At 38.2% G+C, this 26,940-nt stretch overlaps 1 protein-coding gene and 1 long non-coding RNA gene across 10 annotated transcripts in view; one reads left to right on the plus strand and one right to left on the minus strand.

Moving 5' to 3' along the window:
- Positions 1 to 26,940, minus strand: part of LOC129134979 (uncharacterized) — a 279,312-nt gene that overhangs the window by 22,547 nt on the left and 229,825 nt on the right. For 5 of the 8 annotated variants that reach the window (XR_013181065.1, XR_013181062.1, XR_013181064.1 and 2 more), the window contains one exon: positions 16,218 to 16,256. The exons of 1 other annotated variant lie outside the window; for it this stretch is intronic. The gene's annotated coding sequence lies outside the window, so the exon portion shown is untranslated. Of the gene's footprint in view, positions 1 to 16,193; positions 16,257 to 26,940 lie in introns of those variants that run through there. 2 more of the 8 variants (XR_013181070.1, XR_013181066.1) reach the window with 1 other exon arrangement.
- LOC143693408 (uncharacterized) overlaps positions 1 to 26,940 on the plus strand; it is a 44,650-nt gene that overhangs the window by 14,787 nt on the left and 2,923 nt on the right. The window contains exons 3-6 of one of the 2 annotated variants that reach the window (XR_013181072.1): positions 1,828 to 1,870; positions 10,575 to 10,718; positions 18,374 to 18,507; positions 21,113 to 21,291. This is a non-coding gene — a long non-coding RNA (uncharacterized LOC143693408). The remainder of the gene's footprint in view (positions 1 to 1,827; positions 1,871 to 10,574; positions 10,719 to 18,373; positions 18,508 to 21,112; positions 21,292 to 26,940) is intronic. The other variant, XR_013181073.1, reaches the window with a different exon arrangement.

Consider the following 26,940-nt stretch of genomic DNA (forward strand, 5'->3'; position numbering starts at 1 on the left):
TAATCCAATTTTCAGCCTCCTTTATCCTGGGCTGCTCTACATCCCCTCACATAATTCAGTTGTCTCTTTGAGACTGCCTAGGACTGAGCAGGAAATGCTCAGCTGCCCATGAGCTCCAGCCAGGATGGCTGGGATTTGTCCAGCAGTGCCTGGCACACTTGGAGTTCCTGCAGCCTCAGGGTTTGCCTGGAAAGCAGCCTAATGGCCATTTTCTTGCTTCCATCCACAGCAGAGTTCTTCCCAAGCTGGACCTGGAGTTTTTAGGGCCATGTCTGGCAGGTCTAGTGGTTCTTTCCATAGAAAAAGGGCCAGGGCACAAAGGATACAGAGCAGGTGAAGTTAAATGCTGTGGGCAAGGGCATCTCTTCAGCTTCCTTAATGGAAAGTCAATGCTGCAGATTATTTAAGGAGAAAAGTTTGGACTTCCCATCACTGTTCCCCCTCTTCGTTCATATGCCATATTCCTCTCCTTTTAGACAATGAAGATCAACAAAGGCAATTTTTAGTTTTGTTTGTACAGCTACTTTTACTTTCAGGATCCACTGAGCTTCAGCACTTGAATTTCAATTGGTGTTGTTTATTTTAAACACCTTCATTACTGCAGCCTTTATATGTGCATATATTATGTAGCTTTTAATATTTATGACAATGAAATAGTCTTATTAAATGTGTGTTATTATTAAATACAAGAGATGCATTAATTTCAAGAAGAACTGTGGGGCGAGCTGTGTAATTACTACATTATAAAACACAATGTGAAAACATCACACTGGTAGAGAAAACACATTCCAATGTGATACATCGACTTCAAACTGTGAGATGGTGCTGTTTTACTCAGAACACAGGCACTAGGCCTTTAATGTACTGCCCAGAAAGGACTTTCATAAATATGTGTTTTGGACTAGTCATCATTTTGGCAAACCAGAGGGCTCATCCCTTGATCCCTATGCTGACAATGACATCTAGCACAAACTTGGACAAACTATTAAACTGTCCTGAACTCCTGCTTTTCACTGTGGGTATCATGTCACAAAAGGATGCCACACTCCTAGGTACATCCTGTTTGTTAGAAGCTGTCTGTGGAAAATGATTAAATAAATGATTAAAAAGACACAAGGACCTTTCAAAGCAAATCTTGATGCTTTCCTGAGTACAAATGTCCATAAAGACTTCTGTGAAGTTATCATGGAAGAGGAGGGACCTCTGTAAGGTTGTGCATTAGCCTGTTTTTCTAACTATTCCCTAACACTTGATGAATGTAATTGCAATGTCTTATTCATGGATGTGTGTCACTTAAAGGTGCATCATATTTATTCTACTGAAAAATGTGAATTGAATTTCTCAAAATGCTGTGGCTTGTAGCCCTGGCACTAAATAGATTTACTTTTTTCCATATACTGATGATAGTAATATTTTTAAGTGGATGCCATTGAACTGCTGTATATAAAGCCAGCTTACCTTTAGATAATAGATTTTATCCCACAAAATATATAGATTGGCAAAAAGGCAACAGTTCAGACAGCTAGTTGGTAAACATTATCTGCTGAACAATTATGAAGATTATTTTGATATTATGCTCTCCATTTTATATTTATTCCCTTTTCCTTCATGTTCTTCTGTTGAATTACTTTGAACTGGTTTTGTGCAGTTTCACATGAACACTAATATTTACACTTCTTGGACTATGTTATTCCAAAGATGCTAAGACACATAAGTACAATGACTTTTAGGATTACTGAGTCAAGTATCATGGGATAATTTTCTTTGTCTAATAGATGATCATTAATGATTCATTTCTCTTTTCCCCTTGACTACTACTACTGCTAGCAACAAGAACCATTTCTCTTGTCAGTTTGCTGGGGTTTTTTTGGTAAGTACTTTTTTATCCCTTTACTTTTTATTTAAAGTTAAATTGAACAATTTTTTTGTTCCTGAAAGAACTTGGCATTGTTAAGACTTCATTTGTACACTTTCTATACATTAATTTTTTCCTCCATAATGCTCAATAACTAAGTATTTAGTCTTCACTTAACTATTTCCATAAAGCACAGAACTATTGTCTGTCTGCATGCAACTGTTTCTTGATATCTGGGGGAACTCCTACCTCCAGGTTTATAGAAAAGCTTTTAGAGCTGAAGAAGAGACAAGGATTTGCCATGTTCCCTCAATCATTTATCATTTACCTTGTTCTTATTTAACAATAAACAAAGAAAATTTATATGCACAAAGTAATGAACTGGTGAAGCTTTATTCATGGAAACTTCATCCTGGAACTAACATAGGTTTTAAATAGCTTTAAATTAATAAGAAATATGAAGATTCTAAAATTTAGTATACATTACATGAATTTACAACCTTGTAACCTCTTTGTTAGATCACTTACCACCACTCCACCATTTTTTAAAACACTTTTTTAGATTCTTTAACAAATCTTCAAGATCAAGGCTGTGGAAGATAAACAAAAACTCCAAACCAACCAAAAAACAAAACAAAACAACAAAACCCCCCAAACAATCAAAAAAACAAACAAAAGCCCCCACATCTATATGTTAGGAAATGTTCTCACTCCCTTATGCTCCACAGAGTTAGAACTCAATATGCATGCTCTCATTAATGAACACTCCTAAGCATTTGTCAAATATATTTATGCACATTTGCTTCAATCCACAGATTTAAAGTTTAAAGCAGCTTTAAAGCTTATGAAGTCCTCTGTAACTCTGAAGCCATACAGAAATTTTTAGAACAAGTATTTTCAAATGTTATTGCACTTAACAAAGATGTTACATTTTCAGTATTTCCAATACCATGCTATGGACCCTAATGATAAAAGTGACTGGGACTGAATTAATTTGAATATTTTAAAATCAGCAAGGGCTGTATTTATTTCTCCTTATAGAGAGTTTTTCTGGTTTTTAAGGTATTTTAAGGTATTTTTGAAGATCTACTCACATTCGAAAAGCTGTGAGCAAAAAATTACATAAATGAAAGCAATGTACTTAATACATTTTGAGAATTTGACTTTCTCAGTATTTCCTAAGTTAATATAAGTTAATTGAACTGTAGACTTTCATTAGCAAACACTTTTCTTTATGCAGGGATCCTGTTTTCATGATTACTAGCTCTGAAATAAATCTTCACTCAAGGCTTCACTCAGGGAGAAATTTACTACCAGGTCTTAAAAATGTAGCATCGTATATGGGGAGCTGTGTTGGAGATGCAGTATATAAAATGCACTGACAGAAAGCAACAGTAAATTGAGGCCTGACTGGTATATTGCAGATATGTCAAATGGAGAGAAGAGAAACAACTGATGATGATCAGACAAGTCAGTACAATCCTCTAATGCAAGGTTAAAAACATTGTAAAATTACTGTAATTCTCTCCAATGAGCAATTACTATCTGGTAAATTAGGATTGTCTTTTAGAAGACAATATTGTTGGGTTTTTTCCCCTCACAAGAGTGCCTGTGATATGGTTCAACAAAAGCTTCGAGGATACCCTACATGAAGATTAATCACCATTTCATAGCCATAGCAAAAGCCTGTTTTATTGGTTAGCCATTTCACTTAACAAGCAAATAACCTTGTAATGCAAAACTGAAATTTGAAAGTACCCAATAATATTATTTATCTCATACCATAAATATTCACATTCCCTCCTTTTATTGGACAGAGAAATTAGTGTTTATGTCTAGAATAGACAGGTAAAAATTATCCTCAAAACAGCCTTGAATGTAATTCTGCAAGCTCTTTTTGGATGCTGAATAAGCTGATCTCCTTCACAGAAATAGCTCAGGTTAAGATCATGGCATCTCCCAATGTGGACCCTGCTGTTTTAACAGATTCCATATTCTGCAGATGTTTTCACAGAACTGAAAAATTGGAAGCAGTTAAATTTACTTCAAGGAGATGGAAACTTATGACTTGACCAGTTTAGTGACATTTAGGGAATTAATGAGATATTCCATTAATTTGTGTCATGTGGAACTGCTATTACACTCTGAAAAGGACTAATAGACCACCATTCTGTGTCTGGAAGCGATCAGCAGTCAATAAACTTCATTCTCTCATAATTTTAAAGGGAAAGAAGTTCTGGAACCTCAACAACTTTTCAGTGCATGGTTTGAATCAGAAATATTGCTACTTCTAGCGCCACTGCACATACTGTTCTTATTCACACAAATGTTTAACATTCTTGATTCTAACTAGGAATTTCCCTAAATTAAGTTTTGTGGTAACAGACTGCAAATTAATTACAGTTCATATAGAAGCTGGAGTTATCTTTTCTTTTTGATTCAGGCTTTTGGGAGTTTTATATTTCTCATTTACGCAAATCAACCGAGCAGATGCCAAGGGAAGGGCACACACAGGAGTTAATGCTCCCTTATGATGACACTGTGCAGTTATAATATGGCCATAATATAATCACATTTGGTGTTTGTTGTCTTAGACTAAACTGAACTAACGAGCACCATTACTATATTGCCTGCATTAGTCAGAGTTATGGCTATCTGTGTGACTTTCCTCTGGATTTCCAGTTTAGATTTATATTTTTGCTTTCCTAATTCTCAGTAGTGGGGGATAATAGTGGGATGGTTTCAATATGTTTGAAATGTGTAGCATCCTCAGATACTACTTTTCATATTTGCTGCCCTACAAATTTATATATTATAATGGGGTTTTCTACTTGTAAAATAAATGGGAATTGACCAGGAAATACAAAAACTTATTCTCAGGAGGGCATAATCTGTTTATTTACAAATATGAAGTTTGCCTGTAAATCTTCCTTCTTTCAGTACTTCACAGTTACCAAGATGCACCAATGTCTGTGAAGCACAACAATGTGAAGCTACAACCTCCTCATGTCCTTTCCCTATATCTTTCAAGTTCCTTTTTTCTCCCACTTTCCTGAACTCCTGTGCCTACATTCCCACAGCTCCTCTAAGTGCAAAAGAGCAGTGACTGCAGCTCCATTCCTTGTAGCCTCTCTCTTATTCTTATGTGCAGCTTCAATCTCTTTCCTTCTCTTACATCCTCTTACACTTCTTATCACATAATAATTCATCCTCCCTATTCCTTCCTTCTTCCCATACAGATACACTCTGTTCTCTTGCTGCTTTTTTCATTCATTGGTTCAAGGGCAAAGGTTTGGTTTCAGAAAAGGTAAAAAACATTATCATTAATTGACCTCTTCCTAGCTCCTCTCTGTTTGAAGCATTCATTTGTAAAATTTATGAATATTAATTTATAAATATTAAAAAGAAAGAAAGCTTGCCTTTATAAAATTACTGATAGATTTCAAAATCATATAATCTCTTGGCAAGCTTTTCAATCTTTACTTTAAAAAATACCTGCACCATGAAAATAAGTAGGAGACTATTGCAGATGCTTTTACACAATTTTTTTCTGCATTTGGAAAATTTATTACTAATGAATAAAATAATAGATTTCCAGAGGTTACAGGTTACTTATTTTCTGTGAAAGTTTTGCAATTATAATCTCCAAGATGTCCCGTTTAAAAGCCCATTGTGCAAAATTCTATAAATGAAACCTTTAATTTACCTTTGAATAGATATTGAGTGTGAGAATTTGGGGGAAAAAAATCCACAAGAAAGGTCAGTTTTAAATAATGGATTATGCCAATCTGCTATTTAAAAAGTGAAGTTTAACTAAGAATTTTCTGTCTTAAAATATTTTCACACTGCACCTGAATGACTTGTTATTGAAGCATTTGAGTTCAAGTTCCATCAAAAAATTCCTTACCAAGCTGGTTTTGCAGACTTTCATTAAATCTCCGATGACGCTTCCGAGTGCAAGTCCAAGTAAATTAAAGGCCCAATCAATAAAAATTGAAATCAGCCTTGCAAATCATGTTGCCTGCTAAGAACTGTCATTAAATTAGAGTCAAATCAAATTACACAATAACAAATAACAGCCGCTCCTCACGTATGAGAAGGATCCTTAGCACAAACCTCCTCCTGCCTGGAGATGAGCACAGCCTGACTCTCTCTCCGGACTGCCAGGGTCACCTGCCTTGGAGAGGATTCCCACATCCTTGGCTCCTGCCTTAGGGAGCTGTGTGGGCCCAGCCCCGTGGCCTTGAATCACAGCCCTTATCCTCTTTGGTATTTCCAGCAGCTAACACTGCTAATAAATAGCACATTCATTAGGCAGGCTGCGTGTTTACTGCCACAGACCAACACTTGGACTTTTTTAGCCAAAAAAACTCCAAACTGACTCAATGCTATGCTCAATTCCTTCCTTTTGGGCATGGCACTGCACGTCCCTGTCCTTGGCAGGGTGGCGATTGCGGCCCCTTCCAGTAAGAGCCACCCCTGCCCTAACGGAGCATGAGGCTCCCTGGTGCCCCTGGTAGGACGGTGCCTGCTGGTGCTAAGGATGGAGGCAGGAGTGCCTGGCAGCATTCCCTGACAGCATTGCCCTAAAAGCAGGAGGCTGGGGCCAGCACTGTCTCCCACAGCAGACAACTCCTCCCACGGCACTGGGAAAGGGGAGGAAAGGAGTCCTATGTCCCCTTGGAGCAACTGCATGGCTGGCAGCAGCACCAAGAGGAGTATCAGGTGTGCAAGCTGTGCCTGTTTTCTCTGGCTGCATTGTTTATGTGCCTTTCTTTACACCAGCCTTTCTTTACAGCAGCCAGGGGAGAGGAATTAAGGGGCTATTATCTCATAACAGAGGCTAAGAGTGTATTGGTGCTCCATGTTTAAGTGTCTGACATGCAGAAGCACAACCTAGAGGCAGCTCCAACCTCTTTATAGATTTAACATCCTGTCATTGGGTCAAAAAGCTGTAAAAATGCCTTTGCACCTGAGGTTTTTCTTTTAGAACTTGCCCAGATGCTGTAAGTCAAGAGGATGCTGGCTGCTAAATGCCTAAGATATTTTGGGAAAAAAAGCAGGATTGCTTCAAAATGTTACACTAAGTGTGAGTTAGGTTCTTAGACTCACCACTAAAATTTACATTTTGGCCCTTCTGTTACAGCTATAATTCAAAACCAAAATAATGATAACAATACCTCTAAATTCTTCCTGTATCAGATGATGAACATTTAAGAAGAGCAATAGGCTTTGCAATATTTAATAATCACTCACAAAAATAGCTTTATCACTACAGGAATCATGTTCTTCACAAGTCACATCCTGAGTAAATGCTGTCTAAAGAAAAAATTATTTCTCAAGCAAAAACCTCCCTAGGGCAGCAGCCAAACTGCCAGCTGTGGTACCTCAGATGGACTCAAGCCTGCAGTCTCATCTCCAAGTGTGTGTGGGCCGTGAACAGCTGAGGCTGGGAATTTTCAGACACTGCCTTCCTATCCAGTGATGAGACACAAGTGCAATACATGATTTAGGTGGTCTGAGCTTAGTTGTTTACAATACACAACATGGAAATATATATATATTTGGGCAGTAGAGCTGAAGAAATTAGAAGTGAATATGGTAAAATACATACTGTTGGAAAGATCTAGCCTAAGAATCAAAAGCTAACATTTGGACAAAAGAACATTATTTAGCATAGAGATGAACAGCTACATTGATCCACTGCTCCCTGTGCCTCAGCTCACAAAATGTCCTCCCACAGGGATGTCAGCCTCAGCAGCAGCTCTCAAACAACTTTGCTCAATAGCATCAATCCTACTTTATTAACAATTCTACCCCCAAATAACTCTCCTCCCAATAAAAGGCTCAGCTGACACAGACAAATCTGCAGGTTCAAAAAACTTATGGAATAAATCCCCTTAAATCGTTCAAACTAAGTGCACTTAGGCCTTTTGAAAAGGTGAAGATGGAAATACTTTCTGAAAGTGCAAGATTTCCTGGACAAGCTGTGATATAAAATAGCAATGATTCTCACCCCAGGACGTTTGAATACTGAAGGGACTTTCAAGCCATATCTTCATCTACCATGGAATCTACTACCTGGTCCAGACAGAACATCTTTCTTGGGTAACTTTCCAGGAAACCAGCCATTTACATGGGTTTAGCATGCTCCAAATGCTATCCATAGTCTAAAGTGAAGTTCTTTCAAGAGACTGTGAAGTTATCATGGTCAAGTTCCCATCTGATGGTTCCTTCGTAACATGGGAAATTAAGAAATTTGTCTCAGCAAACTAATTGCAATGGCTGAGATGAGAATTTTAGGATGGTGTTCTTTTGCTCATTTCAGTGTAGTGCCAAGCAAAAATCCCCGACAGCAAATATACATAAAGGTATGTGTGACTGACAGTCATCTTTTCTCAGACATGCAAATCTGCTTTGATATTGCAGTAACAACAAGGCTGAGTTTTTGTCAGGGAAAAGTGACTACTACTACTAATTTAGACTACTTTTGTTGTCCAGGGGCTTTGAAAAACAACAATCACACAGAGGTTGAGCAAATTCAATCCCAGAGTCTCAAGGCAGACCTACAACAGCTTTATCCTCTTCCCAAGCTGAAGAGTCATGACAGACAGGACTCATGGAGAAGATGTTTTGAGTAAACTTTGGTTTCTGCTAATCTTATAAACATGACAGGAATCCCTTTCTCTCCAGCCATCAGGGCATTCCCAATCCATCCCTGTTGCCAGTATATCTGCAATGGATTCTACATACATTGCCAGTGTTATCATGATGTCGTAAAAGAAGAATCAGAAAACGAGCAGTGAAAAAAGTGTGTGGAGACCAAAAGTGAAAGGAAGGGAGTTGTATTTCCCAGATAAACTGCAGATTAACCCAGGTAAATCACTCTCAACCATGGACATAAGATTTAGTTGAGGTGACCCATAGCATTCAGATAAAGACAATACAAGCATAATATATGTATGTTAACCACATGCACATGAAAATACACTACTCTCTTTTTCCCCAGCCATGAAAGCAAAGCTGTAGACAAGGCTGTTGTGACTCTTAGAAAAAGGATTAGTCTGCTGCTCTGTATTTATGTCTTTTCAATGAGGCTCTTGGTGCAACGGTTGGTGCATATCCGTGCCAGCCTTACTCAAGCCAGAAAACCACCTTATCCAGAAAACCTCCAAGTACAGGTGTTTATGGGGGACATCTTTCCATTCAAAAGGAGGTGCAACAAAGCCCATAAGAGTAAAGGGATACATGTCTATTTTGCTGTAAGATCAAATACCATGCCAATCATATTTGTAAAAGAAGGGATAAGGGGACAGGAATTCCTGAACACGAGGATGTCATTCTAGAAAACAAAAAAAGAGGAAAGATTTTTGAGTTTTTACTCAGATTTTGCAAGCATTCTTGAGAAGACTTCATCAATGTGAGGCTTACTCTTACAGTTTCTAGAAGTGGCATGAAAGAAGAGGTGAAGGGAAAAAAACTCAAAAAAAATTAGCCTGAAATTTTTATATACATGATATATATTACAATGAATTACAACTGAAATATCCAGAAGCCTTACACAAAATTTAACTCCACCAAAAATATCACTCTGATGTAAATATTTTTACTATGTGAAGGCCAAAGCTGAAACAATTTCATTCTTCTGTACTGTTTAATACAAAAGCATTAGCTTTTCAAACTTGTTTTTAACTGTGCTATAAAGGCAATGCCCACATTTAAACAGGGCCTGCCATATGTATTTAATGCTTGTTTTATTACAGTATCAGAAGCTGCTCTCAATAGATAAATTAATGTCATATGGAACCACATCCAAAAGATCTGAAAAACTTTAAGTGCACTTCTATTCCAACTTTATCAGTTAAGTGACTTCTCCCAGGTCTCTTGCTGAAGAGTTTCAATAGACAAGTTTTGGAGACTATTAAATGCTGTTTGTCATATTTAAGGGACAGATTTTTGAGGAAAGCCTTTTTTGGAGTTGCTTTTAAGTATTTTAACACATTCTTTACCTAAAAATCTCTAAAGAACTTCAACTGTTTTGAAGACAAGGAAGTTAAACAAAGGATGAGACCAAGTGAAACTCCACATTTTCTTTTGCTGAGTAGAGTAACAAACCCAGAAATCTGCTCATATATTTTTGACTACTGTGTGCTATTTCAACAGCACAAAACTAGTAATAACTTACTTTACCTCTTCTTCTAAACTGGATTAACATCACCTTTGGTATAGAGAAAGGTGTCAAAATGGCTGCACCCAAAACACCCAAGTTCTGTCAGTGCTTCCAAGTCATGGCTGTTAACTCAGAAATTTCTCTCTGTTTTCTTTGGATGTGCCTCTGGAGAAAGACACTGTGGGCTGCAGAAGGAAATACAAATTCTCCCCAGCTCTCTGAAATTACTTAGCTCTTAAGACAGGCAGGACCTGCCATTACAGTGGATTTTTTTTTTTGTTGGGAACCAGGGCTCACCATGGATCAGACTTAATCTTTACCAAGGGAATTGTGGCAAGCAAAAGGGTGCTGGGTGAGTCAGTGTCTTTGCAGCTTTTCTTTGGGACCAAGCTTGTGAAACACTGAGGACATATCTGCCAAAGGAATAACTGGGAGTTGCAGATCCATTGGATCTCCAGATTTTCCCTGAATATCTTAATGGAAATTTTTTTCCAAATGCAAGAAGCAAAGTAAAGGCACAAGAATGACAATGTTCTCTCTTACTTACAGGAATAAACACTCTCAAATGGGCCCTAGGTTGGAACCCATCCCCATTTAGCCATGCCACAAAGTGCATTTATTTCCTACAGAAGCATCACATCAGTGTAATGCTGAGTCTACGAGGCACAATTACACTCCAACTGCACTGCAAAGGTAAAATATGTCAGACTTTACTTAAAACAGACAATATGTTTTATGACTTTAAAATGAAATCACAGAAGACCTAACTCAATCCAGCTGTTCTTAATAGAGCTTTACCCCCCCTTTGTTTTTTCATTCACTACCTTAATCCGCTTCAAAATTACCTCACAGTCTCATTCATTTTTTGCTCGTAACTTGATAACTCTTGCCAAAATAATGTATTGCATATTGCAGGGTAAAAAACCCAAATTAAAGAACAGAAAGAAATAGAGAAAATGTATATTCATTAAAGCTGGTGATGCTGCCATGAAAATTTGCATAGCAACCTGCAACTAGGCCTGATAGAATTACAAATTTATCATGCCTTTGAAGGACAGATGAAACATTCCCACATTTTCTGCATCAGTCATTTCTATTCAGTTCAGCTTAGTATAAACAATTCCCCTTATTTTGCAACTAATTGAAGAATTAATACAAAAGGATTGAACACCTGTTGCTCTGTTGGCAGAAACCAGCAATTACAATGTTTCTTCCCAGTGAACTTAAACTACAAAAGAAAAAAAAAATTAAAATAACAAAAGAAAATGTAATGGTGACCAGAGTCTTTTTGAATCCACAGAGGATATTGCAGTTTTTACTCAGATTGTGAGTGGTCCCTGTTAGGCTTCACTGGTTGATGGAGGTCTCCCCTCTATCCTCCCATTTAGCCATTGCTTCCTTAAGCATTTTCCATCAGCTTGGAGCAATTCTGATTCACTCAACCTCATCTTTCCTCTGTCCCATACACTTCAAGACAGGCTTAAAATTCAGTCTGGATCCACCTGTCATGCAGATCCTCTTTATCAATTTCCTATCACAAAAATTAATCACTACAAATAAGTGCTGTTAAAAAGATAAACTAAATCCATTTTCATCTCCTCCTGTTATTCCTTGTCTAGAAAAGGGTTCAGGTAAACCTTAAGCTGGTAGGAGACAAACATAGGGACCTGTGAGCAAATGATTTTTTTTAATACACAGACATGGGAAGAAAACACAATCAAAATACAAGCAACCTTCAAATCCACTTAAAATAAACATTCTTAACTGTCCTTGCTGATGCAAAACACAAAACAACTAAACATTGGAAATATCAAACATCTTGTTATGTTCACCTACAATAAAAGTAAAGTCAGAAATTCAGGGCTTCCAAACAGCCTGAAAAGAGAACTGTTTAATGGTGTCCTGGCAGCTCCAGGAACAGACCCCTCACCCCTATGTGGAACAGTCACATTTCACCCTCTCCTCATCCCATAAGAGTCTGATCTGTCCCTGACCACAACCCCACAGGAGTGTTGTGCTCTGCTCTTTTGCAGAGCGCATAAACAAAACTAAGTCACTTTCCAGCAAAATTATCACTATTGCTGTCTTTAATGACAAATTGTTCTTGAAAATAATACTCCTTTTCACTTTTTATGGAAAAGTATGTGGAAAAAGACAGTGTCACTTTTTCCCAGCTATTATGGAATGAGCATCACTGTCTGGTCCAGATGCTCTGATTTTGGCAATAATGTGTGTTCCATCTCACTGGGGAGACCTCATCTTTGAGGTCAGCTCCAGAAGTAGCCCTCACTTAAAAAATCATGGTGAATATACAGGCACAGCTCTTTTCTCTCCTTCTTCATAGCTGTTTCTAGGAGTGGAAACACTCAATCTTTTTGTCTCTTTCTGTCAGGATACCTGCTCATGGGAGGTACATATTAAGGGACATTTGTTTTTCCAGGCAGGATGAGGAAGGCTGCAAACCAGAATGAAATGGGGTCACGGAAATTGGGGCTTAAACCTCCACAAGCCCAATTTTGTCTTCAGAGTCAGATTGGGAATTTTTTTTTTCTTAGTTCATTCTGGTATTTCCTTAAAAAAAACAAAAAAGGACAAAAAACCCAGCAAAACAACAAATCAACAACAAGAAAAAAAAAAAGCATGCATAAGGCACGCAGCTAGAACACCAGGATTGAGGAGGGATAATTTTGTCTATGGCACCCATCCCACATGGGTGGAGGCACCCAGTGCTGGGACCTGGTACTGGGGGCAGTTTCCAGTGTTTTGGGGACCATTTGCACAGGGAGTGTGACTTCTCCAAGTCCTGCTGAGCTAGAAAGATGAATCAAGGACTGAAACAGACAAGGGCATGTTGGGTCAGGTCTGACCCTGGCCTGACATTTGTTCTGATGTGCTGTGTAAGGACACAGGTGCTGAGACCCCAGAGTGGGGCTGGGCTGAGTCACTGAGTCACAAGAAGGTGGGAACACAGGTGGGTCTGCAGGTCATTTGGATCTGTGCTCATAACACTGAGTTCTTCAGGCACAAAGAAATAATATCATAAATCCAGGGAAGACTAGCATCAACTTGTGACATTGCCACTGCTATCCAAGCAGCAGCATGCAATATTTTCTGGAAAGCATTTTAAGGACAAAAGAAAATGTTCTTTTCCTTTTTAAAAAATATATAGACCTATATAATGCCAGCAACAAAAATCAAATGTATAGGATAAGCTATTCCCTGAAGAATGAAAAAAGCATTAAATACTTGGTATTTTCCTGAGATTATAAACCAAAATAACTTTTAAACCTTTCCTGTTAATGGAATTAAAATAATCATCATTCTTTCCTTAAGTGCCTGCGGTACATAGTCACAGTCCATTAAGGCAATGTGTCAGCATTGTTCATAACAGGATTTAAATGAAATAATCAAGTCATCAGGACTATTTCAACATCAATAAAGCCTCAGAGTGATCATTATGTACAGCCATGAAACAATACCTTTTTGCATACTTTCCCTGATCAGATTAAAGTGGTGATGAATTCCTCGATGGCTCAAGTGTGCTCCAAGGAAAGCTAGAAGGTTGTACAGTTAACTCCCAGGGTGTAACTCTAAACCATACAACCTACTACCTCAACCCGGATGCACACAGCTTCCGACGGTGACCATAAAGTCTTCTTCATTTCTTCAGCCTTTCTTTGAAATGTGACAGCAGCCACTGGCCTACATATTTCCCATGGGGGGAGGCTTTCCACTGCAGTTATTTCCCACTTTTCAGACCACAAGGCATATTCTTAGATAGATTTTTCTACTGCAGAAGTAGAACTTCTGTTCTATCTTGTTTACATATGTATAAAGATATATACGTGTGCTGTGTGCGTATATATATACATACATATTTGATAGGGATGAAAACCCAGAACATCTCTGGAAATAAATAAGTATTTGGTGTTACTTTAAAATAAGAAAAAAATATAAATGCCTTCTTTGTTTTTGAGTGCAGTACCATGGAATGGCATATTTAGTAAAGCCAGGAAATTGTATATACTACACTCCCTCACTGGAAACCCTACAGTTCCCTCACACCTCTTTCTAAATTTTAATAAGATATTAAGCCACAGATGCTTAAAGCAAACTATAAAAGAACAAATCCCTTAATCAGGTTGGAAGGCAATGGACAAGAGAAGAATTCCAGAATCAGCACATGGTTCTGTACACTCATTTGGGCTTGTTGTCAAACACCACTGCAGTGGGTGCTGCGTGAAGTTTTGCCAGATCACCACACTGACACAGACCCATAGAAGCGAGCTTGTGCAGTGCGTTTCAACACAAGATCGGATCTACGGGTTTATGCCAATTGGCATGGCTGGTTAGGGCTTTCCTCTTACAGGGACTGCAGGAGACTTCAAACAAACAAACAAACATACCATGCGATGCGAGAACGGCTACTCAGGAGTGAAAACATTACCATCTATTGCAAAGAAGGCTCCTCCAAGCTCAACTGCATAAATGGTGGAGGCAACAAACAAGCCAAAGATTTGTGACTAGTTTCTATTTGAAAATGGAAGGATTTTTTTTTTTTAACAGTTTAACGGCAAGAGATTGTTTTGTCTTCAGCTGGAACTAATGTCCTTTTGTGCACTGTTTCCCTTACTGATGAACCCTCAGCTCCCAACTTGCATCTGACTATGGTGTGCTCAACTGGAATCAAAAACTGGACATGTCATAGAAGTGAACAGTACGGGTTTTCCTTCATGTCTGAGCTCATATAATGTACTACAACTCAAAATACAATTCACCCCATCAAATCTGAGATGCAACAAGGCACAGTGGAGTGCTACTCCCATACAATATTGTGAAAACTGCATAGCTATTTCTTCACATTACACCACAACTAAAGTACTGCTTGACAATAACTTGTGGATTGGATAACAGCCACTAAGCAAAGCAAAGAAGTTAATTTGTATATTTTATTCACTAACCCTCCCATCAATGCAATTCCCTACTAATGAGAATGCAAGTGGAAATGCAATCTTGCAAAACTTCAGGGTTAACACCTGCAACAAATTCATCCTTCTTGTGACCGGCAAGCAACCCTCTAAAAATTATCCCACACTGAATGTAGGGTACCCTAAACAACAGACTGAAAACAACTTCTCTGGGGCAAAACCCAGTAATTCAGAAGGGTGACACAGAGACACAGTTTTATAACTTTCATACTCTAACCGAAAACATTGATAAATACTGCACCTGGCACATCAGAATAACTTGCAACAATATGAATACAAAGACATTTGTAAAATTCAGCCATGAGACTCAGGTATAATTTTAAAACCAGGCACCATATAAAGGTGTATTTTCAGACTTCAACATGTATTTCTGGTTCAGTAATGACAGCTGAGCATTAGTGAATTACCGTTTCCTTCTCTTTTCTTTTTTAAATTAGTGAATTAAATCTTGCATGTTCATACCCTCTTGCATTTTAAAATAACTTTAGTTTATTTTCTAGAAAAGTCTCTTTTAAACCTGCTTTCAGTTTCTATGCAACACTTCAGCATTCAGAAGGAATGATATTTTTATAACTGCATTCTGCTGATGCTGTAGAGAATATGTAGAGACAAGCCCTCCAACTAGAATAGTTATCCTAGTATCAGAAATAAGTATGCAGACTGCATATACAACTTAATGAATGATTGTAATAAGTGCTATAAAATTACTTTTCCAATTTTCTTTCTTTTTTATTTTTGTGAATAGAAGATATATTTCACATTTGAAAAATAATTGGTCACTGCATTATAGTTATACAGTAGAAAGTAGATATATGTACTATAAATATATTAGTAATATGAGTATATTAGTAAATACATGTCTTATATAATATATATCTTTTATATCTGCTAGGCCTAATCAAAGAACAAATTATGTTTTGATTTTTCAGTTAATTCTTAAGCTTCATTTAAACGTACAGTATAAAGCTACAGCTACTTCTTTACACAGTTACAGCTACACAATCTGCAACATTCCCAACAGCAAATAATGAGAGCAAAAGTTTAATACACATCTCTGAAATTATATTTGTAGGCTGTCTTAAGGAAATATTTTTTTAAACTGTTTCAGGTTCTTGCCAATAGCTTTACTCTATAACCAAAAAAAAAAAAAGAAAAAAGTTATTTAAGATCATTGTATTACCTTCGCTGAAATCTGGTATCATTAACTTCTTCATTTTCCTTTTTCATTTTAATTTTTCTTTCACTAAAATTAAAAAAAAAACCAACAAAAACAGTGAGAGAAAGATTTTGAAATATCTGTTTTATGTCAAGTGTTTTCTGAACATGAAATAGACACAAAATTAGTAATTATGCTTTTAAGATAAACCCGACAGTGCTGACGCCCCTCCTCAGGGCCATGGGAAGACATGCTGTGAACATGCATGCTTTGGAAAAGGGACTCTTTCTTTTATTAATTTCCAGCCTTTTTTTTAACCTGCAAATACTTAATTTCTATTAGGAATTTCAGAAGAGAAGGAGCAAACTTAACAAAAGGGAGTACTTTTTATCAAGCAGTGAACACAATGAGGTAATTAGGTACGGAACTTCAGAAAAATACGGGCATAAACTAAGTGGCTCAAATTACGAAACAATTGCAAAAACTTATTGGTGGGGGGATTGGGGGATTGTCTGACCAGATAGAGAAATTTGAAAAGTTATTTTAAGCTAATGCAAGCCTTGGTTTCTCAACAGGCTTAGGTATCAATGACAAACAAAACTATTCCAACAAAGTATTGGGGAGGGCAGTATCACCATAAACCTAAGAAACACTTTCTGGTCCAAAATGGGTATATGGAGATGTATGTGTCATATATATATAAGGTCTCCATTCAGCAATTTCCCAGAATTCATTGCAGAACAACAAAAATATAAAGTAGCAAAACTAGCATATAATCATAATCATATAATCTATAATCTTAGAAATTACTCTCTACTCAGTAATGTATAAAAAGTGAATAACATGTTAAAACAGTTCTATTTCATAAAGGAATATTTATAAAGCCTTTTATTATAGATGCAAATATCATGAACATTTTGGAAAAAAACCTAACAAATGTAAGAGTTTCTGATGGAAGAGATGCTGTAATTTCAAAGTAATTTCTAGCTAAGAACATCTGTATTTTTAACATAAATTAAAAAGACTAAGATAATATTAAAAAAAAATCTAAACTATGTAAAACACCGATTTGGCCGAGATTTTCAAAATCTGTCAGTCAGAATGAATTTTGTTACATACTCTTCTAATTGCTTAGGAATATGTTACAACAGACAGACAAATGCCTTAAGTAAAAGGCTCTACTAAAGCGTCATCTGCTCAAAACTTACTTTAACTGTACATGCACTTATCACAAACATCCTGAATGGGTATCTTAAATACTGTTTTCAGCTATTCCTGGACAAGTGCTGCTTTTCCAAATATCTTAAAATAGTTACTGCTACTGGCTGCAAACCAGGCGTGCTTCATGAATGTCCCAATAATGTGCCTTTTATTCCAGTGCTTATCACACTGATTTCTTTGTTAGAGATTTAGATATAAACTGTAAGAAACTCATATTTGAATTAACTCAGTTACAACTTTAATATACAGGCTACAAGAGCGATCCTTTCCTGCAGCTTAACATGATTTTTTTTTCACTTCTCCTCTTTAGAAACTGAAAGCATGAGTCACACTGTAAAAAAAGAATTTAATTTCCTTAGCAACCAGATCTAAATACCCACAACTTTCTTAGAGATAACCAAAGCGTAGACTGAGTAAATGTAACATTAATGTCTTTGCATAACTCCAGTGCTTAGCTAAGACAAAATGTGCCTAACCACTTATTTCTAGAGAGCCTCGATTTTTTTGTTTACTTTCTATCTTTAGCAGCATTAGATCAAACACACCCCCAAAAAGTTAGTTTAAAAAAGTGTGAAGAGAAGACTACGTTAAAATTAATACACAAGAACTCAGTTGCAGAACAACACGTTTAAAACGGCTTAAAAAAAAGAAAAAGAGGAAAAAAAGAAACAGAAGCTATACCTGATATGAAAGGTACGTGTTCACCCAGTGCCAAATACTGCTATGTGAGCAATAGTGAAAAAACCATGCAAACAAACAAAAAATTAGTTCCATATTTCTTTTTTCTTTTTTTTTTTTTTTTGTACTTAAAGAAACAATCTCCTATGCTCATTTTGTTACACTGTTTTAAGAAGCTCTAACACGTCCTGATGCCTCTGTAGTGAAACATGCCAGATTTTTTTTTTTTGGAAGCAGGAGAGTCACTTTTTTTTTTTCTCTACTCTTGTATGTAGGACAAACTCAGATTTGTTTCTTCTTCTTAGGGCTCCTGTTCTTTCTCGGAAGAAGACCAGGATGCCTGTCTTCTCTCTCTCTCGCTCTTCTCGGAATTCCAGGCACAAAGCACTGCGCAAAAGCTGCACCAATCCTTGCCGCAACTGCCTGCCCAGGACAAGAGGTGGGGAGAGACCAGAAAATTCACCTCGCCCCTGCGCCGGTTTTATAAATGGGGCTTGCACAAATGTGCCGGAGCAAAGGGGTGAAAAGGCAGGGTGCCAGTTTGCTACACTAGGCTGCAATGATCTCATGTTCAATGCTGTCGCCCCGTTTGCCCAGTTCAAACGCCTGTTCATTAAACAGGAGGAAGGAGGAAAAAAAAAAAAAAAAAACAAAAAGAAAAGAAAACCCAGAAAAATAAAAAAAAATAACAACTTTTATCCTTCAGACACTCAGGAGGGCTGTTCTAAACTACACGTCACCAATAAAAAAAGAAAACGTGCAGTTCTAAAATGCAGTTATGAAGTATAATTATTCTGCTTATATTTTCTTTCTTTCTTTTTTCTATCTGGAGATAAGAAGCAGAATTTATCAGGCGTGAAAGGGACAGCCTCCTGGTGGTGTGCCAAAAAAGCCAGAATAAAGGCAAAGTTGTGCTTCAAAGCTCAATTGCTTGCTGAGTCTGGCTAAAGTCAAGTATTAAGATCCACCATTTTCTGAGCCATGTAAGAAAAGAGGAAAAAAGTCAGAACGGGCACCGCTTTCCAAGTCTCCGTTGGCACCATCACAAAATCTCAGCCGTAAGGTCACATGATGCTCTGCCAAATGTGGAGTGCATTCCCATAAACCATTCTGCTGATACTGCGAAGGCAGCTATTGTCTAGTTTATACCCAAAGTTCAGCCCACTCTTCATTGAATTAGCTGAAAAACGCATCACCTTTGGGGGTTGGGAGCCATGGAAACGTCTACCTGGCAGGCTGCCCACTTTTTCTGCCCAACAACCAGAGATGGAATTGTGCTGCCTAATGTAATGATGACGAGGAATGTGAAGAGTCGTCCAAAGTGAATCTGATTCTTGCAAAGCCTGCTTCATTTGCACAGCAAACTCTGGCTTCTTGTCGCTAAAAAGGGGAGGGGGAAGGGTAGAAGAAAAAAAAAAAAAAGCGCCTTTCTCCTAAATGTAGCAATTAAAGGTCTAGTAAACATGCCTAGTCTGCAACTTTCCTTCATAACATACTGAAATGGTTCCCAAAATAAAGCACTTGGTATAACACAAGTTTTCTGATTTAAAGCAGCACTCGCCTCTCCCCAGATTAATGTGGCATCCCCTGGACATTTTTTTCTCCCTAAGAAAAATAAGAAAGGGAAAGGAAAAAACCCAACACAGCAGATCTCTCATCTCTCCTTTTTACCTGTCTTTATTACTTCCTGATTTTATCTAACACAAATTATACATGCATGCGGCAATACCCACCAGTAACAGTGGGGCTGCAATCTCCCTCAAAGCAGTCTCCTGAGAAAATTGCTTGTGTTTCCAGCCACACAAAACTCTTCATCTGAGCCCTCTTATCTTCACCAGTGAGTAGGACAGCTGGTCTGCAAGTTTGCAAACCAGCACATTTGAAACCAGTCAGCACCCTCCCTTCTTCAAAACGCATTTAAACTGGATTTTGTGAAAAGAGATGCAATCAGGCAGAATTTATAAATGATGCAAGTTACTAAATAGACTAAGTAATAGACATTACTCTTCTGCTACAGACCTGAAATTTCGATTTTGCCCAGCTATTGTTCTAAAGTAAAATGTCACGGAAAATGTCACTTCCAAATGAAAATACCACATAACCTACTGAGCAACAAACACATGCTCTCCCAGCACCTGAAAACCTCATACAGAAGAATTGACCTCAGAGCTTTGTGCTGTCAACAAATGAGTTTACTGTTTCTACACCATGAACTTTAATAGCTACTGCAAAAAGCAATGTTAAAAACGTGGCAATTTCTCTGATCCTCCCATTAATAAAAATGGAGCTATGGGAGGAGTCTCCCTACCTATTAGCATGTCTCCAAATGCTCCTGTGAAGGTTGCATGCTAGAGATCTTATAGCTAAAATCTGGGAAGAAAAGGCAAACAAACTAGGAGACAACAGGCTAGAAACTGCAGTGTGAGGACAGGAAAACCCATTCCCAGAGACACTGCAGGCTATAACTCTCCAGCTCGGCTACTTTTATGTTTTGTTTTACAGTTCTTTCCAGTTCCACTCTATTTACCTGGAGGAAATTGAAGGTTCATTACCAAAGGAAGGAAGTGTGAGAAAGGGGGCTTTGAAGTGGAGGGAGATTGTTATGATGGTGGTGCAGCCCTGAGAGTGAGGTCCTGAGGCTGTCATCCAGCTGGGACTAGGACAGTGCACATGGCAGCCTGGCAGCACAGGTCACACCCTGCCTTGCCCCTGGCACATCTTGGAGGCTGGGATCTGAGTTTCTGGGAAGGCAAGTGTGACTGGAGGGGGAGAACAGTTGGAGCAGCCTCTATAGATGGAGGTGGCATTGCTGGTGGGACCCAGAGGATAAGGAGAAGGTACAACCACTCCAGCCCAGCAGGGGCAAAGGGCTGGGAGGAGGCGCTGGGTACAGCATCAGGGGATGGAAGTGACCCTGCCCTGTCTGCTGAGCCAGCGCTTGTGGGGCCAGCCTCACTCTGGTCAAGGTGGGAGCTGTCAGTCAGAAGAGAAGCTTGCTATGGCTCCAGAAAATCAGTTCATGGCTTAGTTTGCCTCTTTTCCAGCTTTGGAGGTTTTCAAGGGCCAGCAGCTGGAACCACCCAGATACCCAGCCCACTGATGCAGTGACATGGTGTAAGCTCTCTCAAATGATCTTCCAGACTGCAATGTCATGTGCATGGCTTTGAATCCAGACTTCCTTTTCCCTGTGAACTAAAGATGTCTGAACAGGTGCCACCAGGAGGTAAGTGGAACTGCTGCTTACCACTCCAGCTACTTGCCCCAAGACCCATGGCTTGGACCACAGGGCCCACAGTGACCTCCAAGAACCACAAACAAGCTCTGTGTGTCATTACCCCTCAGCCACAAGAACGATACAAGAGGGGACTTTTCCATAAAGGTCTTTGAGATTTAATAACACATCTTTGAGATTATTTAGAAGTAAATTAATTTTTTCCAGACTCAGAAAATTCATCCAAATGTCTTTAATTGACTTAGGTAGAAACTGAAACTTGAGATGCAATTTCTATCACTTTAGTGGTTTTCTTATTGATTTGAGCAAAATTCGAACCAAATTTTTACTTTTTTTTTTTCCTAATAGGGCACCTGGGAGTCAAGTTCAGTTCATCCCACCTTACATTTTACCATTAACCATAAAAATCTTTAGGCTGCAATACATCTCCAACAGAACCACCCATATACCCAGATGCATTTTGAACCATAATGAAAAATAAGGATTCCAGTAGAATTGAGTAGAAACCTCCAGATAAACAACAATGAATTAATATCCTGCTCAAATTTGCTACTATTATTTAGTGGTGAAAAGGACAAAAGAACCATCTGACTTTCAGATCTCAGAAGGATATTTGCCAATAATTCCAAATAATAGACAGTCTGAACTGGGCAAATCTGAGCACCAGTTTTTGAGGGGTGACAGGCACAGCATCCTACAGTCTTTTTTTTATTTTCCATGTGTGGAAAAACACTTCAACATGTGGCTAACCCTCAATAATGAGTACCAACTTCACCAATATTCAAGAAGGATTTTAAAAAGCTGTTAAAATATCACTTGCATATGTGCCTGACAACAATTAGAGATGTAGATGAACCTCAGAGTGCTTTGTCTGTGAACTAATTCACGGGCAGCACAAAGGGAACCAAGAACTTGTGTCTGTGGGAGTGCCTGGCCCTGTTCATGCACAGCTGGAGGAGGCAGGGAGGCCAGGTGGAGGGAAGCTGCACAGAAACAACATCTCCATGGGAGAACAGGGCACTGATCCTTCCTCTGCCCAGGAGGCAGCAAGAGGAATGCAAGGAGGATGGGAAACCTGGGCTGTGCCGAGGGTTTCTGCTCACAGACAAATATAGTTGCACTGTACTCAGTTCCCATAGAACAACCATCATCCCAAAATTCTCAGGTTAAAAGGCTAAACAATAGGAAAGGAAAAAAGCAGAGTCTTCCCCAAGCATGGCAACCCACACAAGATATGACAGAAAATCTGACAGAGAATGGGAAATAAATGCAACATCCATGCTGGTGTGAAAGCAGATACAAAGGGAATCTCTGCTCTTTACATGGCTGTTCTTCAACATGAAAACAAAACTAGCAAGTTTAAAAGTTTAAAACTACCAGTTAAAAATTGAAAATGCACAAAGTGAAGAGGACATGCAAGTGGCGGGGATATTGCACATTTCTGATTAACTTTAACATACTATATTGCACAGCATAACACTTTAGAACTAAATGGTCTTGCTCTGCAGATCACATTCTCAAAGGCCCTAGTGTACAGAGGTGACAAAAATTATTTGTAAAATGCATGCAAATTAAAATTTATCATCTGCTAGCTACTTTAATTTTATCTCCAAATGGCACTATGCCTTCTGGTTTTTTCTGCCTTAAGGTTAACAGCACCGAATTAAGAGACTTAAGCAAGATGCTCTGTGGTAAGAGCCAGATATGTCATTCCTTTTAAATTTAAGTGTAATTTTCCCCTTCCTGAAATTTCCATGAAAAATTTTGTTTTAAATTCCTTCTCCTTTAAACTTTTCACTGTGTTGTTTGAAACTTATTTAACTTTTGGCCTTTGGCTGTATGGCTGGGTACCAGCTCTTCACAACCTTCTTTCTGCTTTGCTACTGGATTAAAACAATCTTTAGAAACACATAGCAATAGAAAACTGAATAATGCACAACCACTACTCTTGTTCAGGCAATAAAAGACTTGCTCATGGATTTTTTAAGATTAGCTTTTCCCTTAAGTGTGCAGATATTCATAAATAAAAAAGGGTACAAATAAAATGAAATTAAACCACTACTGAAAATTCAGATGAGCCTTTTCCAGTAACTCTTGCATGGTATAAAGAAAGTACCAGGAGCAAACAGGAGACACCCTTCTCTTCTTCCCAGGGAAGCACAGTTATGGTAGAACAAACAGCATGGAGAGCTGGTTTGGAGACAAGTTCATAGCGAGGCCCAAGCAAAAGCCAGGCTCTATCACTACTCACCATCCCTTAGAAAACTTTTAGTTTTTTACAGGTGATAATTCAGGCCCAAGGAGATATGTCCCTTTCTCCACAAGCACCAACACAGTGGCTCAGACAGGTAGGAATGCCATGGTGTTCTATCAAACCAAACCTGATGCTAGGAAGATCTTTGCCACAGACATTTCCTTCAACATACTTGTTCCAGCTCCGATTTATTTCACTTCTGTCACTCCAGAAACATTAACTAAATTCACAGCAAGAGATAAAACATCCAATCCCCTCACATATATCCAGTCTTAGATATAGAAAAACACATTCTCTTTACCTCGTTTGTCTCTTCTGGGTCTAAGTGCAAATATGACTGAGCATTATCATCACCATTCAGTAGATGAAAAAATCTGAACCATCTATTTTTTCCTCCCTAAATTTAAAAGCTTTCAGCACATCACTCCTCAGAATTCCTGGGTAGCATGGCAGTTAAATGCTTTTACCAGATTTAGAGGCAAAGGAGCCAAAGATTAACTTGTTTTCAGAAACAACATTACTGTACTGAGCACAGAATACCTGACACTGCTCAGGGATACGTACGCTGCACTGAATCATAAGTACTCCCTTGAATTAGATAATTTCTAAATAACACCCCCACAGTTTACACCAACTTGACCATTACCTTTGAAAATTGAAATCTGAAGATGACTTGGTATAGTTCCTGGTCATTAGAGTAGGAAGACAGTGCACACAGAATATCAGCTAACAAAGAGGGTAAACAGCAAATCCTCCTTACATGCCTTCTACTTGTGATAAAAAAAGCACTATCTGTCTTTTCCAAACATCTCTTCAAAACAAGGACAAGTATAGCCAGAATGGAAGCCAGGAACTTTTTCCCTGATTTAGGAGCATGCCTAGTGCCTAAACCTGTCCCAGTATAGCTCCCATCCCAATGATGCCCTTCAAAAATGCCAGCAATGCTCCTCTGAGCTCATGCACGTGTGCAAAGAACCCCATCACAACAACAATCCTCTCCCAAGCTTCAGAAGGAAAAATCCTCAGGGGCCTGGAACTGCACAGATAGAACTCAGCAGAAAGCCCAAATGACTTCTTGCTCCCTTCTGCCCAGTTATGTAGCAAGGGTCCCCCAAGGCCACTTATTTTCCTTAGGACTCATTCTTGACCTGAATGCAGACTGTAATATAAAAGATGTCAGAGGGGGCCTTCTTTGGACCATTGATTTATCTGTCACTGATAAAAAGTTGTTTTTTTTTTTACTTCATATTTTTCTCTGTATGAAAATGAATGAATGCTGGCTGCTCATACCTTAAAATCTTATAAAATGTTATCTAAGAGGATCATTTTGCTTAGCTGCCTTGAACCAAAAGTAGAACACAAGCTATGTGTCACCTATCCCCTGACTGCTATAAATGACACAGTCTTACACCTCAGTATGGCAGAGTTCATTGGCAAAAAGAGAAAATTCAAATTTTTGAAACATAATTACTTCAAGAAGGAAATGACATGCATCCCTAGGTCCTTTTATTCCTACAGTTCTGGACAGTACTTTCCAAAACATCATAATGTTTTCCTGGTAGATGCATATGTACATATGTCCAAAATTATCCCACACATTTTCTTATTTTAATTACATAAAAAATATGGGACCTGTGCATGCACTTTGCTGGGTTACATTCCCAGCAGGTTGAGGTCTATTAGCCTGAAAAAAACTGCTCAGGTCATAACTCTTAGTTGAAAAGAAAGAACATGTGCACTATAGTCCAATGCAAGGTGTGTTTTTGATTCAGCAGACCAAAGTATCAAGGAGTTTTGAAGTAAAAATGGTTAGAACAGTTTTAAATATAGCATTATTCGATTTCTCTACTGCAAATTCTTGATTCTGTAAAATATTCTCACCCCAAACAGCACAATCCCTCAAATCTAGATCTTAAATTACTTTTATATTGAAGAAATTAACACTTTGTACATTGAAATGTTTTAAATATTCATTCCAGATTTTGACTTCTTCAGTGGTTTTAGTACAAACAGCTACATTTGCAGTTATTTTTTAGTTTGAACTGACTTAATTTTGTGAGGAAAACCTACACTTTAAAATCAACATCCCCAGCTAACCTGAACAACAGAGATAGAGGCAGAGGAGATCAAAGGCACGGAGCCTTCTTGTAAGATTGAGCAGGCTATGAGTGATCAAAGGCAGGGAAGAGAGGACTCTGGATCTTAACTCCTACTTCCACTATACATGTATAATTTACAGGTTATTGACTGGTAGAGGGGGAACTATTTATACACTAAATATAGTTTACAGGCCGAAAAGTTATTTGAAATACAAAAATTAACTTTGTTGTTGAAAATATATAGGCAGTGTCTTTTAAAATCCCATTTTCCAATAGGGAATGATGTTAATATGAGAAGCTTTCTTTTCTATAAACTGTCTCTTTCTGACAAAATCTAACATATATAAAGGCACACTATGGCTGGTGCATGTCATCATAGAGAAGTTATTGTGCTCTTTGGAAGGGATAATTCACAGGAATAATGGAAAACTCATGTTCTGAGTAAAGATATACTAATTATACTAACTTTGGGGAAAATTTAGTGCAATATAACTCAAAATCACAGAATCACAGAATGGTTTGGGTTGGAAGGGACCTTGAAGATCATCTCGTTCCAAATCCCTTTTATGGCCACCTTCCACTAGACCAGGTTGCTCCATCCAGCCTGGCCTTGAACACTCCCAGAGATGGGGCATCCACAGCTTCTCTGGACAACTCTGCCAGGGCCTCACCACCCTCAGAGGGAAGAACTTCTTCCTAATATCTAATCTAAACCTACTCTCTGTCAGTTTGAAGCCATTCCCCCTTGCCCTGTTGCTCCAGGTCTTTATAAATAGTTTCTGTCCATCTTTCTTGAATGTTTCCTTCAGGTGCTGAAAGGCCACAATTAAGTTACCCCAGAGCCCTCTCTTTTCCAGGCTGAGCAAGCTCAGTTCTCTCAGCCTTTCCTCATAGGAGAGTCTTTTATCTTTTTATCAAATCACAGTTCCACACTATCTCTGTGAAATTCACATTGTGCAGTCATATCAGGGCATTTCTTTAGCTTTTGCCTCACACATTTCAGTAATATTCCTGCCTACAAACAGACTTTCTTCCACAAGAGTTTTCGCATCTTCCCATACAAGATACTCAAATCAGCACTGGGACCAACTATCATGCAATCTGTTGAGTATCTTAGCTACCAGATCCTTGGTTACTTGGTTATCCATCTCTATAAATGTAGAATAAAGTTCTGTATTCGACAAAACATTTCTAATTATTTTTTTTTCTAAAGCTAAAGGAATTATTGCCCTCAGGTTTTGATTTGGCCAATCAGGTAAAAAGATTTACTCAGAAAATCTTGAATAA

The sequence above is a fragment of the Agelaius phoeniceus genome, chromosome 2 (genome assembly GCF_051311805.1).
Source record: "Agelaius phoeniceus isolate bAgePho1 chromosome 2, bAgePho1.hap1, whole genome shotgun sequence".
Taxonomy (NCBI): domain Eukaryota; kingdom Metazoa; phylum Chordata; class Aves; order Passeriformes; family Icteridae; genus Agelaius; species Agelaius phoeniceus.